At 43.9% G+C, this 15,607-nt stretch overlaps 1 protein-coding gene across 1 annotated transcript in view; it reads right to left on the bottom strand.

The window, feature by feature from the left end:
- The window catches only part of KBTBD12 (kelch repeat and BTB domain containing 12), a 1,334,674-nt gene that overhangs the window by 1,004,131 nt on the left and 314,936 nt on the right, over window positions 1–15,607 (bottom strand). The window lies entirely within an intron of this gene.

The following is a 15,607-nucleotide window of genomic DNA, read 5'->3' as shown; positions in this document are numbered from 1 at the left end:
CAGAAACTAATATGTAGGTAGTTAAAGCTAAGATCTGTAGTACACTGGTATGCCTCTAGCCAACGCGATAGGTAAGACTACAGACTGAAATGGTGTACCCGACATACCAGTACAGTCCTAGCAAATGTGTAAAAGTGTAAGGTGTACCCCACCATCATATGTACACTTATAGTAACAGTCAGGTGTGCCCCCCTACCCCGTGTACAAAAGTAGAAACAGTCAGGTGTCCCCCTCCCCGCTATGGAGAAATGTAGCAACAGTCAATGCCAAATGACCGATGTATACCCTGCACACACAGCATGCTACCTGATGGTGTGCAACACAAAGGTCAGCACCTCAGTACAAACTACCTGGACTTGATCCACACATGAAATATAGATGGCCATACTGGGCATGCTCACACACTTAGAGGAATGAAGCAATGTCAGTCAACAACATACTGAAAGTTCATACTGAGCATGCTCACACACTTAAATATATGAAGGCCATGTCAGCAAACACCCGGAACCAGATATATCTGGCAGTTGCAGTTCTTAGTGCAGACACATGTCAGTATGCACCACTCCTGCCTTGCACACACAGTGGATAGGAATACAGGCACATATGTAAGGACAACACACTATAATAAGCCAAAGGTAGATGGGCATAGATGTGTGGAAGAGGCTGACCGTGACAATGAGCCATCTGGTCCTGTCCCACCCAGCACACAGCCAAAGGGCCCCAAACACATGAGGTGCAGGTGTCACTCACTGCAGATACTAGCCACCAGTATCTGTCAGCATGACAGTGTGTTGCACGTGCCAGCTGTGCAACATGACTGTACAAGGAAGTAGTCACCAAGTAGCTGTATACACGTACCTGTGGCATACGACCCTGTGTGTGCCCGAATGTGGCATGTCAACACCTACATGAATGGGTTACGGCCCATGCATACAACGCCCTCCCCATAGCAGTATCATAACAAGCCTGCTGAGGTCATCCAATGTGAAATACACCTTAGGGATAGCTGTAGCTCAGTAATCCCCATGGCGCATCCCATAACTGCATACTGCTGTAGTGATAAACTAGTTAGGTAGTAGTCCTAACCCCAGACTTGGCAACTGTTTGAGTGTGTATTTGTGTGAGTGTCTCTCTGTCTCTGACTATGTAGAAAGAAATGCTTTTTATGCTACTCAAACTCCGTACAGTTTATATACACAACTTTGGCAAGGCTGCTGATGTCACTCACCTAGAAATACACCTCTGGGGAAATCATCACCCAGTAATCTCTGTAGCACGACCTGTAACTACGTACTGCTGTAGTGTGATAAAGTAGTTAGTTAGGTGTTCTACCCCCAGATCTGGTAACTGTGTGCTTGTGTGTATGTGTCTGACTGAGTAGAGAGCAATGCTTTTTAGGCCACTCACACCCCATACAATACATATACTCAACTTTGGCAAGGCTGCTGATGTCACTCACCTAGAAATATACCCCTGGGAAATCATAGTCCAGTGATCTCCATAGTGCACCCTGTAACTGTGTAGTGCTGTAATGTGATAAAGTAGTTAGCTAGGTGTTCTAACCCCAGACCTGGCAACTGTGTGCTTGTGTATGAATCTGTGTGTGTCTGATTGAGTAGAAAGCAATGCTTTTTAGGCCACTCACTCCCTGTACAATACATATACTCTACTTTGGCAAGGCTGCTGATGTCACTCACCTAGAAATACACCTCTGGGGAAATCATAGCCCAGTAATCTCTGTAGCATATCTTGTAACTGCGTACTGCTGTAGTGTGATAAAGTAGTTAGGTAGGTGTTCTCACCCCAGACCTGGCAACTGTGTGTGTGTCTGACTAAGTAGACAGCAATGTTTTTTAGGCCACTCACACCCCGTACAATTCATATACCAACTTTGGCAAGGTTGCTGATGTCACTCACCTAGAAATACACCTCTGGGGAAAGCATAGCCCAGTAATCTCTGTATCGCGTCCTGTAACTGCGTACTGCTGTAGTGTGATAAAGTAATTAGGTAGGTGTTTTAACCCCAGACTTGGTAACTATGTGTGTGTTTGTGTGTGTGTGTGTGTGTGTATGTGTGTGTGTGTGTGTGTGTGTGTGTGTGTGTGTGTGTGTGTGTGTGTGTGTGTGTGTGAATCTTTGTGTCTCTGACTGAGTGACAAGCAATGCCTTTTAGGTCACACACACTCCTTAGAATTCATATACCCAACGTTGGCAAGGCTGCTGATGTCACCCACCTACAAATACACCTCTGGGAAAAATCATAGCCCAGTAATGTCTGTAGCGCATCCCATAACTGTGTACTGCTGTAGTGTGATTTAGAACTGTGGTAGGGTTCCATCACCACCCATGGCAGTTCTGGATGTTTTGCGTGTGTTTCAATGTCTGTGTATGGAGCAATGCATCATAGGCTACTCACTCGCAGTACATTTCAAATGCCCTACTTTGCCAATCCTGCTGTCATTCATTGTGAAATACAACTTTGAGGAGAAAGTTCCTTGAAATCCCTGTGGTGTGACCTATAACTGTTCCATGCTGTAGTGTGATATAGGCCTTGGTCAGGGGTTCTATACACACACATGACAGCTGTGGATGCTTTGTGTGTGTCTCACTGTCTGTGTAGGGAGCAATGCATTTTAGGCTAGTCACTCCCAGTACAGATGAAATGCCCTACTCTGGTAATCCTGCTGATGCCAGTCACTGTGAAAGACACCTTTGGGGAAGAAGTACTCCAGTAATGTCTGTGGTGCGTACTATAACTGCTTAGTGCTGTAGTGTAATAAACTAGTTAGGTAGGGGTTCAACTCCCAGACATGACAGGTGTGTGTGTGTGTGTGTGTGTGTGTGTGTGTGTGTGTGTGTGTGTGTGTCTGTGTGTGTGTAACACGTATCCTATGTAGAGATGAGTGTGTGACCAGTGTAGAGGGGGTTTTGCTGATTAATTTTATGGTGGCCCTACTATATATCACAGTGTCAACAATACAGGGATAACAGATGTAAATGAGCTGGGAGGCTGGGGTGCAAAGCCATACCCATACATGTGACATCAAGGCCAGCCAATCAACATTAGCAACCCCACTATTACCCAGAGCACACACTCAACCCATGTGTCATACGCACACACATGCCTATGCAACAGCCAATATGTGGGTAGTACACTACATACTGGTCACTGATAGTAACTATGCAGTGATAGCAGTGGGCTACAGAGGGCATATCACCTTGCCCATCTGTCCAATATGCACGTACATGCAGACAGTACACCTCCACCATGTTCCCCAATGGTCACCTGCACTACGTGTGGTGCCTTCACATGTGACTCACAACCAACATACCATGCCTGACAACATGCCCTGTATAGACAGATGACACTGACATTAGGGAATGCTTTTGCTTGCTATCAATGTAGGTGAAGGGTAAACCTGCTGCCCATTACCAGTTCCTGCCACAGGTGGGCAACAATGGCACATCTGATGATAATCTGTGTTCACAACATGGGCCAGACACCCCATGTACAGTTCTACATGTCACTGTACATGCATGTGGTAGGTGTGTACATCCCAGACACCATCCATGTCATGGACTAAGGAACACATACATGGCATGAGATGTACAGCATTGGCCACACACAACACTCACCCAGCTGACTGGATGGGGGATGCAATACCCAGCTCTGTGGGCAAATGCAGTAACTACAGGCCTGAGCCACAATGCAGACCATTGTAATGTAGCCTGATGCCAAGGTATACCCATTTCCTACCCCTATACAGCCTGCTGGCACAGTTAACTACCACACACCCGTGTAGACATGCACCCATGCATGTCAGAACTGGCACCCTGTGTGTTCATGTGTGTGTGTTGTATGTTGCATATGTCCACATCCACACTAACTACAACCCCCCAGGGCATACTGCAGCATGCTGTCTGATGTCTGACATCTCCTCATACTCCTTGCCCATACGACCTCCGTATGACATGTGTGGTGCATGCGATACCTGCACATTGATGTGTTCTGGCAATCCCACTAGTGATGAGTTGCACTCCTGGCCCTGCCAAGTGTGTCAATGTGTGTGCGTCCCTGTGTGAGTGTGCCTGTGTTGACTCTGGCACCTGTTCATGCAGACAGGCACATGTACGATAGCTACTCTACTGTATCCCTGTTGCAGATGTCACTCACCCTCATATATATGTTCTGAGTGCACCACATCAGGTAACCCATGTGGTGCATCCAATAACTGCATCGAACTGTGATAGCACTACATAGTTGTCAGGGGTTTGATACCCTGTGCTGGTAAGTGTGTGACATAAACATGCTTCAGTTTTACTCTCCCTCCCCTCCCTGACATGTATCTGCTTCTGTCTGCCTCCACCACTCCCTTTCTGGTGGATATGGAGACCCACATCTGCCTTGCTTAGGCAGCAGCATGTGTATTTTACGTGATGCTCATGATCAGCTGATGGCCTCTGCACGAATTGCAGCCCTTCCCTAGCTGATTCCATGTGGAACAGCTGTGGTAACAATCCCACAGCCAATTGCATGTAAAAACACTCCAATACACAGGAACATCATGGTGGTGGTGGGCCTTTGCAGTCACTGTGAGTAGGAACTAGATCTGATGTTTGGCAAACAGCATCCCAGATGGATTGGGGATTTACCTCTAACAACAAACACTGTGGAAAGAGGGCAACAAACAGGAGGGGGATGTGTCTGACCTGACTACAGACTGTAAGTGCTGCTATACTGCATTTGGAGTAATGTTGGTTTAACAGTGTTTGTCTGGATATGCCTGTCATACATGTCGCAATATCACCATGTCAGTTCCATGTATATGAGGAATCCCCATCAGCAGGTTTATCTGCAGACTTGGCAGTGTTGTGGCAATGTTGCAACAAACCCCATTACAATGGAAAATATATGAGGTTATCACAGCAGCATGTCTATTCTGGCCCTGGGTATGTGCTGTCAGCCACACCTCTGTCAACTTTTGTACATATGGCATGCATGAAGTGGTGCATATGTGCTGTACACCATAAATACTGTCATCATATCTGATAACAAGCCAGAGATATATCAGATTGCTACACGTCATATACAGTAGTGGTTATATTTCATGACATAAACTGGACATTATGTGGATGTTTGTAAAGTACTGAGGTCTGTGTAGTGATGGTGAATGCCGGTAGTGTGTGTATCATTAATATGTACCTCAGCCTGTGTACAGACTGTGGTAGATGTCATTGTTCTAGCTCCCCTTCTATCAGATGTTACATGCTGCCCCACTGTATGGTACCATTTTGCCGTACATGTTTGTAGGGCCATACACACACATGTCCCATACCATAGACAGCCATCATACCAAACTGTGTAGAAGCCAAGTATATGTAGGGTCACTCTGTAAGTGGCACATATGAGAATGGTGTACAACAGATAGCCCCTATACTGTAATATTATGCTAGCTTACCATATGTGGCTGTGTTCACATTGGTTGTGGTTATGCACTGTCACACAGGTGTATCTTACCCTGTGCTGTGACATGGCTGTCGAGCCTGCTATATATGCAGGTACATGTGCATTCCCCCATACGAGATGTAGGCCAGTGTTGGGCCAGTCTGCCTGTAGCCTGCAGAGTGCATTGTTACATGCCTAGCAGCTTAGTGTACTTAACCAGTGGGATGTTATGTGCAGATACTTCAATAGTAAAACATGCACGGAAGCAACTGCATGGCTCAATAGGAAGTCCAACACAACAAAAGGATGGAGCCAGCAGAACATGACCAAATAGAAACTTTTATTGGTAAAATACCATGTAAAAATTAAAGCAGAGAGTATTGCACAAACCGGTTTCGGCTGGTAAACTAGACACAGCCTTCCTCAGTGTGAGTCACACTGAGGAAGGCTGTGTCTAGTTTACCAGCCGAAACCGGTTTGTGCAATACTCTCTGCTTTAATTTTTACATGGTATTTTACCAATAAAAGTTTCTATTTGGTCATGTTCTGCTGGCTCCATCCTTTTGATGTGCAGATACTTGCCAGATGTACTACTGCTGGGCCTCCCTTAAACGGTATGTATGTCAGACAGAGCAGTGGGATGCTGTACAGATGTATGTCAATATCAAGTGGGTGGTATGTGTCCATGGCACCCCTGTACCAGCAGTCATTATGTGTCAAGCCAGACAGGAGTGTGTGAATCCAACACCTATGGTGCCAAACGTATACCAGTTGTTATGTGTTATACCCATCTACATGGCTGTCTACATCCATATTGTCAGGCCTGGTACACAAGTGGTGCACTAAGGGATTATGTTTATACCTCTGGACTGTACAGGGTGTATCTGAAGTTCCACATATAGTGGCCAAAATGCTGCTGCACTCCACAGGGCCATTACATGCTAGCAGCGGTACCTTACAATGATTTCCTTAGGATGCCTATCAGTAGCCAGTGGCACACATGTTATAAGCAGATGTCAGTATCCACACACACCATGTCTGTGAAGACAATCCCAATGACAGTAGCAACAGTCTAGTAATATACCTGCTATACATACCTGTCATCCCCTTGCACTACGTCTTTGGGACTGTAAGAGCTGGTGTACGGCTACACTCCATGTCCAGGACATATGGTGGAAATATATGTATATATACTTATCCAGATAGCCATATATATATATATATATATATATATATATATATATATATATATATATAATTTCGCGTGTACTACATTGAATTACCACTGTCATTGCAACCACCCATATAAATCCCTACAGCACGTGGGTGTGGTCCCTTTACATTCCCTGTGTGATGGACATCCTTCCTGTGTGTGGGCATCAATGATACAGACAGCAGGTAGCAATACCTCTTACAGGAGAACCTGCACACTCAGAGCATTCACATATTCGTAGGAGGATCAGGAACTACAGACAGACTGTGGGCAGAGTTGTGTAATGCTTTGCATAGTACTGGTGTTACAGGGTGTGTGTGTGTGTGTGTGTGTGTGTGTGTGTGTGTGTGTGTGTGTGTGTGTGTGTGTGTGTGTGTACATACTAGTGTACCATGGAATGCAGTCTGTCTGCATAGCTCACTACTATGGGCCTAACCTCTTGCTGGACAGAGGTATGCCTATCATGTGTTGCCCGTCCACCGCACAGGTCGTGTGTCAGACATTACACTGGCAGTGTGTTTGTTGCGTGCAATCAGTACATGGCTACATTCATGTCTATTTCTAACCTCAATCCCCTGACTAAGGGTACATTGCAGACTATCCTGTAATACCAGCACCTTGCTTAGTGCATGGCAACGGTGTTCCACATATGTGCCTGTGTTCCAGCCTCTGTCCCACATCTACATACCAAGCTTTGCACATATGTCATGCTGTTGGGGGTTGTTCTGTAGTGGGTTGTGAGTATATTTATTTATTTATTTATTTATTTTATTTAAATTTGTTGGCCGGGAGTGTCCAACTGGACGTGGGTCCATTTTCAGCGGAGGCCCGGGGAGAAAAGCTCCACAGTAAAATAAACAGACAGTAGTTACACTGGATTACATAGCGATTAACAATTTAACATAGAAATTACTTACAACATATTTACAGATGAAGAACATAGTACATCAGTAGACAACTAGAATCTTTATCTGTGAAGTACATAAAAGGCATTAACAAATGTAACAATGAGAAGTTCCTGCTGTATAATAAGTACTAGGCTTATGAGCATCTAAGCTTGCTATCATCAAGGTAGTTAGTGGAGGTGAAAGAAAGGTAGTAGTTGGATGGGGTGGATGATATTAGAGTGGGAGTTGCAAGGGCATAGCCAGCATGTTTTTAGGTGCACTTTTAATAAAGTTTTGAAGTTGGTGCATGATGGTACGGAGGTAATTGTGGGTGGGAGTGAGTTCCATAATTTGGCTATGGCGCAAGAGAATAGTGCTTCACCAGCAGATTTATTGGCTTTAGTGATCTGCAAGTGATTTTTGTTGCTGGATCTTAGTGGTCTGGTGGTGCGATAGGGTTGGAGTAGATTCTGGAGGAATGGGACATTTAGTGGATGGTTTACTAGTTTGTGGGCGAGTGAGAGTTAATACCTCTGAAGGAGGTGAGGGAGTTCAAGCCAGCCCAGTTCAGCAAGTGAGAGACAGTGGTGACTACGGTAGGATGCCCCTGTGGCGAATTTGGGGATTTTCTTGTAGCAGGTCTCTAGCTTGTTTAGATCACATTGCCTTAGGTTGGTATATACTGGAGAGGCATAAAGTAGGGTGGAGATAAGATGGGAATTTGCTATTGAAATCTTTGCTGCTTTGCTGAGAAATTGTTTATTTCTGTATAATGCTCCTAGTTTTTTTGTGGACTTTTTTTATGGTCATGGATATGTGAATGTCAAATTTTAGTTTATTGTCTATTTCCACTCCTAGCAATTTGGTGTGTTCAGTTGGGTATATAGTGGTGTTGTCTTTTGCTGTGATGTTAAAGTGGGAGTTGTTTTGAGTATGTTTGGTGGGTTGGAAGATGAGTAGTTTAGTTTTGTTTGGGTTGAGTATTAATTGGGCATCGGATAACCATGTTTCAACAGAAGAAAAGGCTTCCTGTGTGACTTTTTGCAGTTTGGGTAGGGACTGGGCTGAGCAGATGATGGTTGAGTCATCTGCGTATTGGATGAGTGTGCCATGTTTCCTGGCAGAGGCTAGATTAATGGTGTAAACAGAGAAAAGTAGGGGTCCAAGGATGGATCCTTGGGGAACCCCTATGGAGACAGGTAGTTGGGGAGATATGTCATTCTGCCATACAATGGATTGTTGGCGGTCAGACAGGTAACTCTGAAACCAGTTGGTGACTGATTGTGAGAAGGATAGGTTATTGAGGACAGAGATAAGTTGTTTGTGTGGGACCATGTCAAATGCTTTAGATAGGTCTAGGAAAGTAGCAGAGGAGAGATAGCCATTGCTTTTATGCTGAAGGATAGTGTTAGTAAAGGAGAGTAAGGCAGTGGTGGTGCTATGGTTTGGTCGGAAACCATGCTGAGTACTGGAAAGGAGGTTGTTAGTAAGGAGGTAGTGTGAGACCTGAGAGTGTATGCATCTCTCTAGTATTTTGGAGAGTGGAGAGAGAATAGCTATGGGCGGTAATTGGTTAGTTCTGCAGAGGGTCCGCCTTTGTGGAGGGGAATTATATGTGAGACTTTCCACAATGTGGGAACGTAACTTTCTGACAGAGATCGGTTAATCAAGATGGATACTGGGTGGGCCAGAGCATCAGCTGCGATTTGTAGGTATTCACTTGGGAGGGTGTCTGCTGCTAATTTGGTGGGTTTAAGTTTAGTTAAGAGTTTTTTTATGTTGGAGGTAGGTACAGGAGAAAAAGAGAAGGCAGTGGGGAGATTACTAGTTGAAGGTGTGGGTTGGAGGGGAGGGGGCTGTGTTGTTTAGCTAGTGATAGTATGGTTTGGGTGAAATGTGTGTTGAATGAGGTAGCAATATTTTCTGAGGAGTGAGGGATGTTAGGAGGAGGGGTACTGACTTTACCTGGGTGGTGGATGGAGTTTATGGAGGACCAGAATTGTTTGGGGCTGTGTTGTAAGGAGTCTAGGGCAGACTGGTAGTATTGGAATTTGTCCTGTTTTATTAGCTTTTTGACTCTATTGCGTAGTTCTAGGAATGTTTGTCTAGCTGCGGGGGTTTTGGTTTTGCGCCAGTGTTCCCAGGCTTTATCCCTGTTGTTCATTTCTGACTTAGTGGTTTTCTGCAGCCATGGGGAGGATTGTGCTTTGGTTCTGGAAAATCTTATGGGGGCATGGTAATTAAGGATGTTCAGGAAGGTAGTAATAAAAATTCAACTGCGTCATCTAGACTGAGGTACTTTAGAGCATGCCAGTTACATTCTTTGAGGGATGAGATGAATGTGAGTGGGTTAAAGTTTATTTTTTTATGTATTTGACGATAGATGACAGGTTTAGCTTGGTACAGGTACTTTTTGAGTAGGAATGTTGGGGAGTGATCACTGAGGCTATCTGATAAGCAGCCTGTTATATATGACTGGGGGTTCTTATTGACTAGTATCCAATCCAGGGTAGTGTGCTTGCTGGAGTTTTTATTTATCCTTGTTGGTGACTGGACTAGTTGGGTGAAGCCATGAAGGTGTATATGATGGGTTGGATTGTTGCCAGAACAGGATTGCCAGTAAATATTGAAATCACCTAAGATGATAGTTTCTTGGGGGAGATGGTGGGTAGACCAGCTGAGGAGGTTTTCTAGTGGAGGGATGTTTTGGCCAGGTGGGAAGTAGCATCCAATTATGTTGATGGTTTTGGTTTGGTTAATTTTGAGGTTGGTATATATTATTTCTTCATGGCCTATTTGTGAAGCTGATGATTTTAAGATCTGGATGTTTAGATGCTGTTTAAATATTATAGCTACACCATCTCCTTTTTTGTTTAGCCGGTCTACTCTTGGTATGCCTTAACCTGTAGGGAGTATTTGCTCACTGGTAATGTGAGGTTTTAGCCAGGTTTCTGTCAGGATAACAATATCTGGGGAGTATAAGTCAATGGTGGCATGGAGTTCATGGATTTTGTTGGATATACTTCTAATATTTAGGCTTAGTAGAAGGAAGTCACTTGGCTTTCTATTGGCTGTAATATGGGAGAAGTTGTGGTTTCTAGTCTGATTATGAGGACTGGGGTTGGAAATGGTAGGGCCAGGGTTGGGGTGGATGTCTCCACTTAGGGCTAGATTTGATATGCATGAGATTATTAGTTTTCTCAGTTTTTGAATGTGTTTGTTTATAATGGAAACTTTATGATTGTGCTCTGTGGATAATAGGTATGGTGGGAGGGTTACTATGTTAAGTTGTAGGGATGCTTTACGTTTGAGTAATATAGTTGGTAGAATATGTGGGGGGTGCATAGGGATGGTTCTTGAGCTGGTGGGAGGGGAGCTGAGTATGGGTGAGACATGGGTGGTGCTGTGAGTAGTAGTACAGTGGTAGTGGTTAAGAAGGGGAATGATGGAGCTTTGGTAGGATGTAAGATATGCAAGGACAGTGCATGCAGTGAGCAAAGGAAAGGTATGCTTGTACATGTCAGTTGAGGAGGTGTGAAAGTAGAGGGAATATGGAGGAGGTAGTGCTGGGTTAGCGCTGTGGTTGGCTATTGGAAAGATGGGAGGGGTTTGAGTGCAATAAAGGTGGGACCACTGGGGGTGGGAGGGAATAGGGGGCAGGGTGGGGAGCGAAGCGGGTAGAGACCCTGTTAGGATCTTGTATGAGGGGCTGGAAACAATCACAAAGCAAGACAAGTGTGTGTTAAGAAACAATCACAATTGACCAAGGACTGCTCTGAAACTGTAAGTCTTTTCTTAATTACTCAGGTGGAAAAACAGGATAACCTTGTATCAGTAGGCTACTGTGATCATAGTTTAAATTAACAAACACACAGTATTGATCAGTTATGGATACTATTTGCTAACAGAAGGGAATAAGAGAAAGTGGAAGATGTGTGGAAGATATCACACTGCCATTGCTGCCATTAGTCCACTGCTGTTGTATCCCCACACATATATGTGTGGGCATCACCTACACAACACATGTGCACCCTTATGCACTGCAGAGGTCAGTGTATGTAACAGTGGTATATGGGCCTGTATTATTGAGTCTAGGTGGGGAGCACCATAAATTACCTAGGCTGTTACAAATTGTGGGGGTATCAAGGGTGAGCTGCCACAAGGTATGTGGATGTACAGTACCATATACTCCACCTATATTGACATTACTTACATTACTTGGGGTACTGCAAGCCTACTGCCTCCTGCCATACAGACTGTTATGTGTGTTATGCCTTGTTATGTACTGGGTACAACCCATTTGATCACAACACGTTGTTACCTCCTACAGAGTTTGTACAGAGTGTAGATAAAGGCTGCTGAACTACACACCTGCAGTACATACTGTTAATTGTGTGGTACCCTGTGGCCCAGTCTGTCTGCACTATTGTACATTCTGAAGGGCTTGTCCTGAACAGCACCAGTTGTGAACCTTTCCAGACTACTATATTAGTGTAACTGTTTCACAGTTGCAGTACTCGATTAATATGGTTGTCAGTATTTGAACAGCTATATGATATGGCATATAGAACTGTTATAGTACACAATTAAAGGATTCCCATTTCTGCAAATATGTGTCTGGTGTCTTTCCTATGACCTTTCTATGGATATATGTTGCAGGCAACGATTGACATTAGTATGTGCCAGCCATACAGTGTCCAGTTGTTCAGGTATTAACTGTAGCCATACTGGCTGTTCCATATTGTGTGCACCTCCCACATATTCATCTTACTGCACATATATCTGTGTGTGTATGTGTAGTCACATGTATATATATATATATATATATATATATATATATATCTGTATCTGCATATATGTGTCTGCGTATCTGTATCCTGGGAATGTTGATGGCTTCCACACATTACATGTCCTATGGGAGGCAGACTGTACTTGGTAGTGTATTGCAGGGCTCATGTGTTTGGCTGTGGGGGGATGCCTATTCGTACAAGATGTACAGTGTGTGGGGCCTCTTAACCCCATTAACGGTGCATGTGGACATAGGTGTATTTGTTCATCTGCAAATGCTATCTACAGATGTACGGCAATATATACCTACAGAGATATATTTATCTGCTAACAGATATATAACTATATGTACATAGATAATAATATATATGTTAAAACAACATATATATATATATATATATATATATATATATATATATATATATATGTATATCTATACATATATGGATATGTTGTATCTGTTAAGGTTGCAATATAGTTACACACGCAGACATCTAGATGTTGGCATACATTCTCTGTACTGTTGCATGACAGGATTGGCTGATATGTTTCTGAAACATTGAATATCTGTGTATCTGTCATAGCTTAGTGGTACATCACTTTTTGTATGGTGTGCACGGTCCTTGGTTTGAGCATTCCAAGAGCTGTTTATTTTGTTGCTGGGCAGAACACGGCCTGTTGGATACAGAGTGATTAAGGCACATTAAAGCAGTTGTAAGCAGTTTTGCACGGGTTTGCACGGAGCTAAGCACTGCCTACACAGGTTAAGCAATTCAGAAGCTGAGTGTATGAAAACAAAACCGGAGGTTACCAGTGGTTACCATTGTACAAACCCACGCAAACCTGCTTACAACTGTTTTACAGTGCCTTACTCACTCTGTATCCAACGGGCTGTGTTCTGCCCAGCAACAAAATAAACTGCTCCTGCAAGCCTCGAAACCAGGACCCTGTACACCATACACAAAGTGATTTACCACTAACCCATGGCAAAGATGCATAATCATGATGTTTTCACATACATATCATCCACCCCAGGTATGCAACACTACAGGGAATTTATTCCGCCATGTAGATGTATTTGTGTGTGTGTGTGTGTGTGTGTGTGTGTGTGTGTATATATATATATATATATATATATATTCATCTTTAAATGGATATAGCATATCTATATATATATAGATATAGATGCAGAAATATATATATATATTTTTTTTTTCTCTGTTTATTTGCTAAGTTTTTCTGCATAGCTGCCTAGCTTGAGCATTTTCTGGCTTGTTAAACTTGATTTCTGTATTAGTAGCTGTATTTAGAGCACAACCAAAAGCTGTTTGCTGAATTTCCTGTTTGCACTTAATTTTAAATCGTTTTTTTCTTAAAACTTGCATATTTTCTGTCCTTGACCTAGGACTCTTGTGTGGGGTCATTTACTGCACTGTTATAACTTGATATTACTTGTGAACCTCTGCTATCTCTGTAAAAAACAAAAACAAAAAATCTTGCTTTTTTCCCCACTTTTCTGAGAGTTAAAAAAGTTCAGTTACAGGCTTGCTGTTCCTGAACTGTTTGAAAGTTTCTGTGAGGCCATTTTGCTTGGGCTGAAGGAGGGTCTCGGTGTTGGTCAGTGGCAGTGACTAACAGTGAGCAGCGGCCCTGCGCCCCGTAGAGGTGGTTACTGACTTGAAACTGTAGTTTTATTTTCCCTTTTGGGTCTATTCCTGCTTCTTTCCAGCCCCTGCTATCAAGCACGCTTTAACGTGCTTTAGCGCGATTTAGCGCGGAGTTGCCACTAGAGCAGCATCGGGCAGCGCCGGTCAAACAAGGTTAAACTCTTTCTGGCTCCAGAAAGTCTGTTCTTCAATTTTTCCCTTAGAACTGCTCTGTTAGGAACCTAAACAGTTTACACCTACATTAAAAAGTGCAGCACTTGTTCCAAATAGCTTTTTCTTCTCAAAAAGCTCAGCACTTGTCTTATAAGCATATCCCTTATCTTATAAGCATTCTCTTTGCAGGTCAAGCACTCCTATATTATACAAATCTCTCACTAGCAAAACCCCCCCAGGAGTGCCCACTTCCATGCTAAGCCCACTACTTTTCTGTCTCATACCAACTCATAATTCTTTCTAGCATGTCGAAAGGTCAGATGCTGGCGTCCCCTCCTGCCCATTTGGTGAATCTGGGAATTCTGAGACAATGTTACAATTGCCTCATGTACACGGACAACCCTCTCCTCCTCCCACGTAACACTAACACTTGTGAGAGATGCAGCTATTTAGCCAGACTGGAGGCTGAGCTCTCTCAACTCAGGACTGGCAAGACCAGGCAGGAGGAGAAGGCAACTACACACACCACAATACCAGTCTCACATAACTCAACCACACCACTGAATCAAACACATAAACACACTAAGACATACTCGGAGGCTCTGAGTAAAATTTACCTAAACAGCAGAGGCCTCCAAAGCAGACACCCAAGCAACTGCAAACTCAATACACCACACAAACAACACATAAACAACAAAATCAATGTGTAAAGCAGTCACTGCCCTTAAGGCCAAATACAACACCAAACATACTTGTCATAGGTGACTCCATAGTCAGACACACTGGCGTCCGCTCACCAGACTGAGTAAGGAGAAGGTCACAGTAAGCTGCCTGTCGGGCGCTAGAATTCGCCACATAACACAAGCACTCAGGTCTCTCAACAGCAGGTACAAGTACGACTCAGTCATTGTCCACGGTGGTGTCAACGACCTGAGAACTCCTTGGACTACATGAAAAGAGACATTGAGGAGCTCTCTGATTATGTAGCCCAGGCAGGTATGACCCTGACCTTGAGCAGTATCCTACCTTCACCTAGAATGATGCCACAATACAGTGATAAGATGATCAGCTTTAATAATTGGCTTAAATTCTGGTGTCATTCAAAGGGGATCAATGTCTGTCTGCCTGGGATGACATGCTGGACAAGCCACGCTGCTTGAGGAAGGCTTGCACCTGTCACCCCTAGGCTTCGGATATTGGCAAAGGCTCTTGCCACCCCATAGTGCCTTTTTAGGCAAGGCTCAAATTCTAAACCTACCACCCTAGAACACAAAAAGTAAAAACTAAGGGTAATGCTGCTCAATGCCAGAAGTCTCAATCTCAAGATGCACACTCGAGGCCCTTCTCAGTATGGAGAACATCGATGTCTGTGCTGTGACAGAAACCTGGTTCAAGGCTCCTGAGAGCACCCCAGCACTAGCAGGTTTCACCTCATATCATGCGTTCGGCCCCA

The sequence above is a fragment of the Protopterus annectens genome, chromosome 7.part1 (assembly GCF_019279795.1).
Source record: "Protopterus annectens isolate FY-2018-M chromosome 7.part1, PAN1.0, whole genome shotgun sequence".
NCBI classification, from domain to species: Eukaryota; Metazoa; Chordata; order Ceratodontiformes; family Protopteridae; genus Protopterus; species Protopterus annectens.
This window is presented reverse-complemented; position numbering and strand designations above follow the sequence as displayed.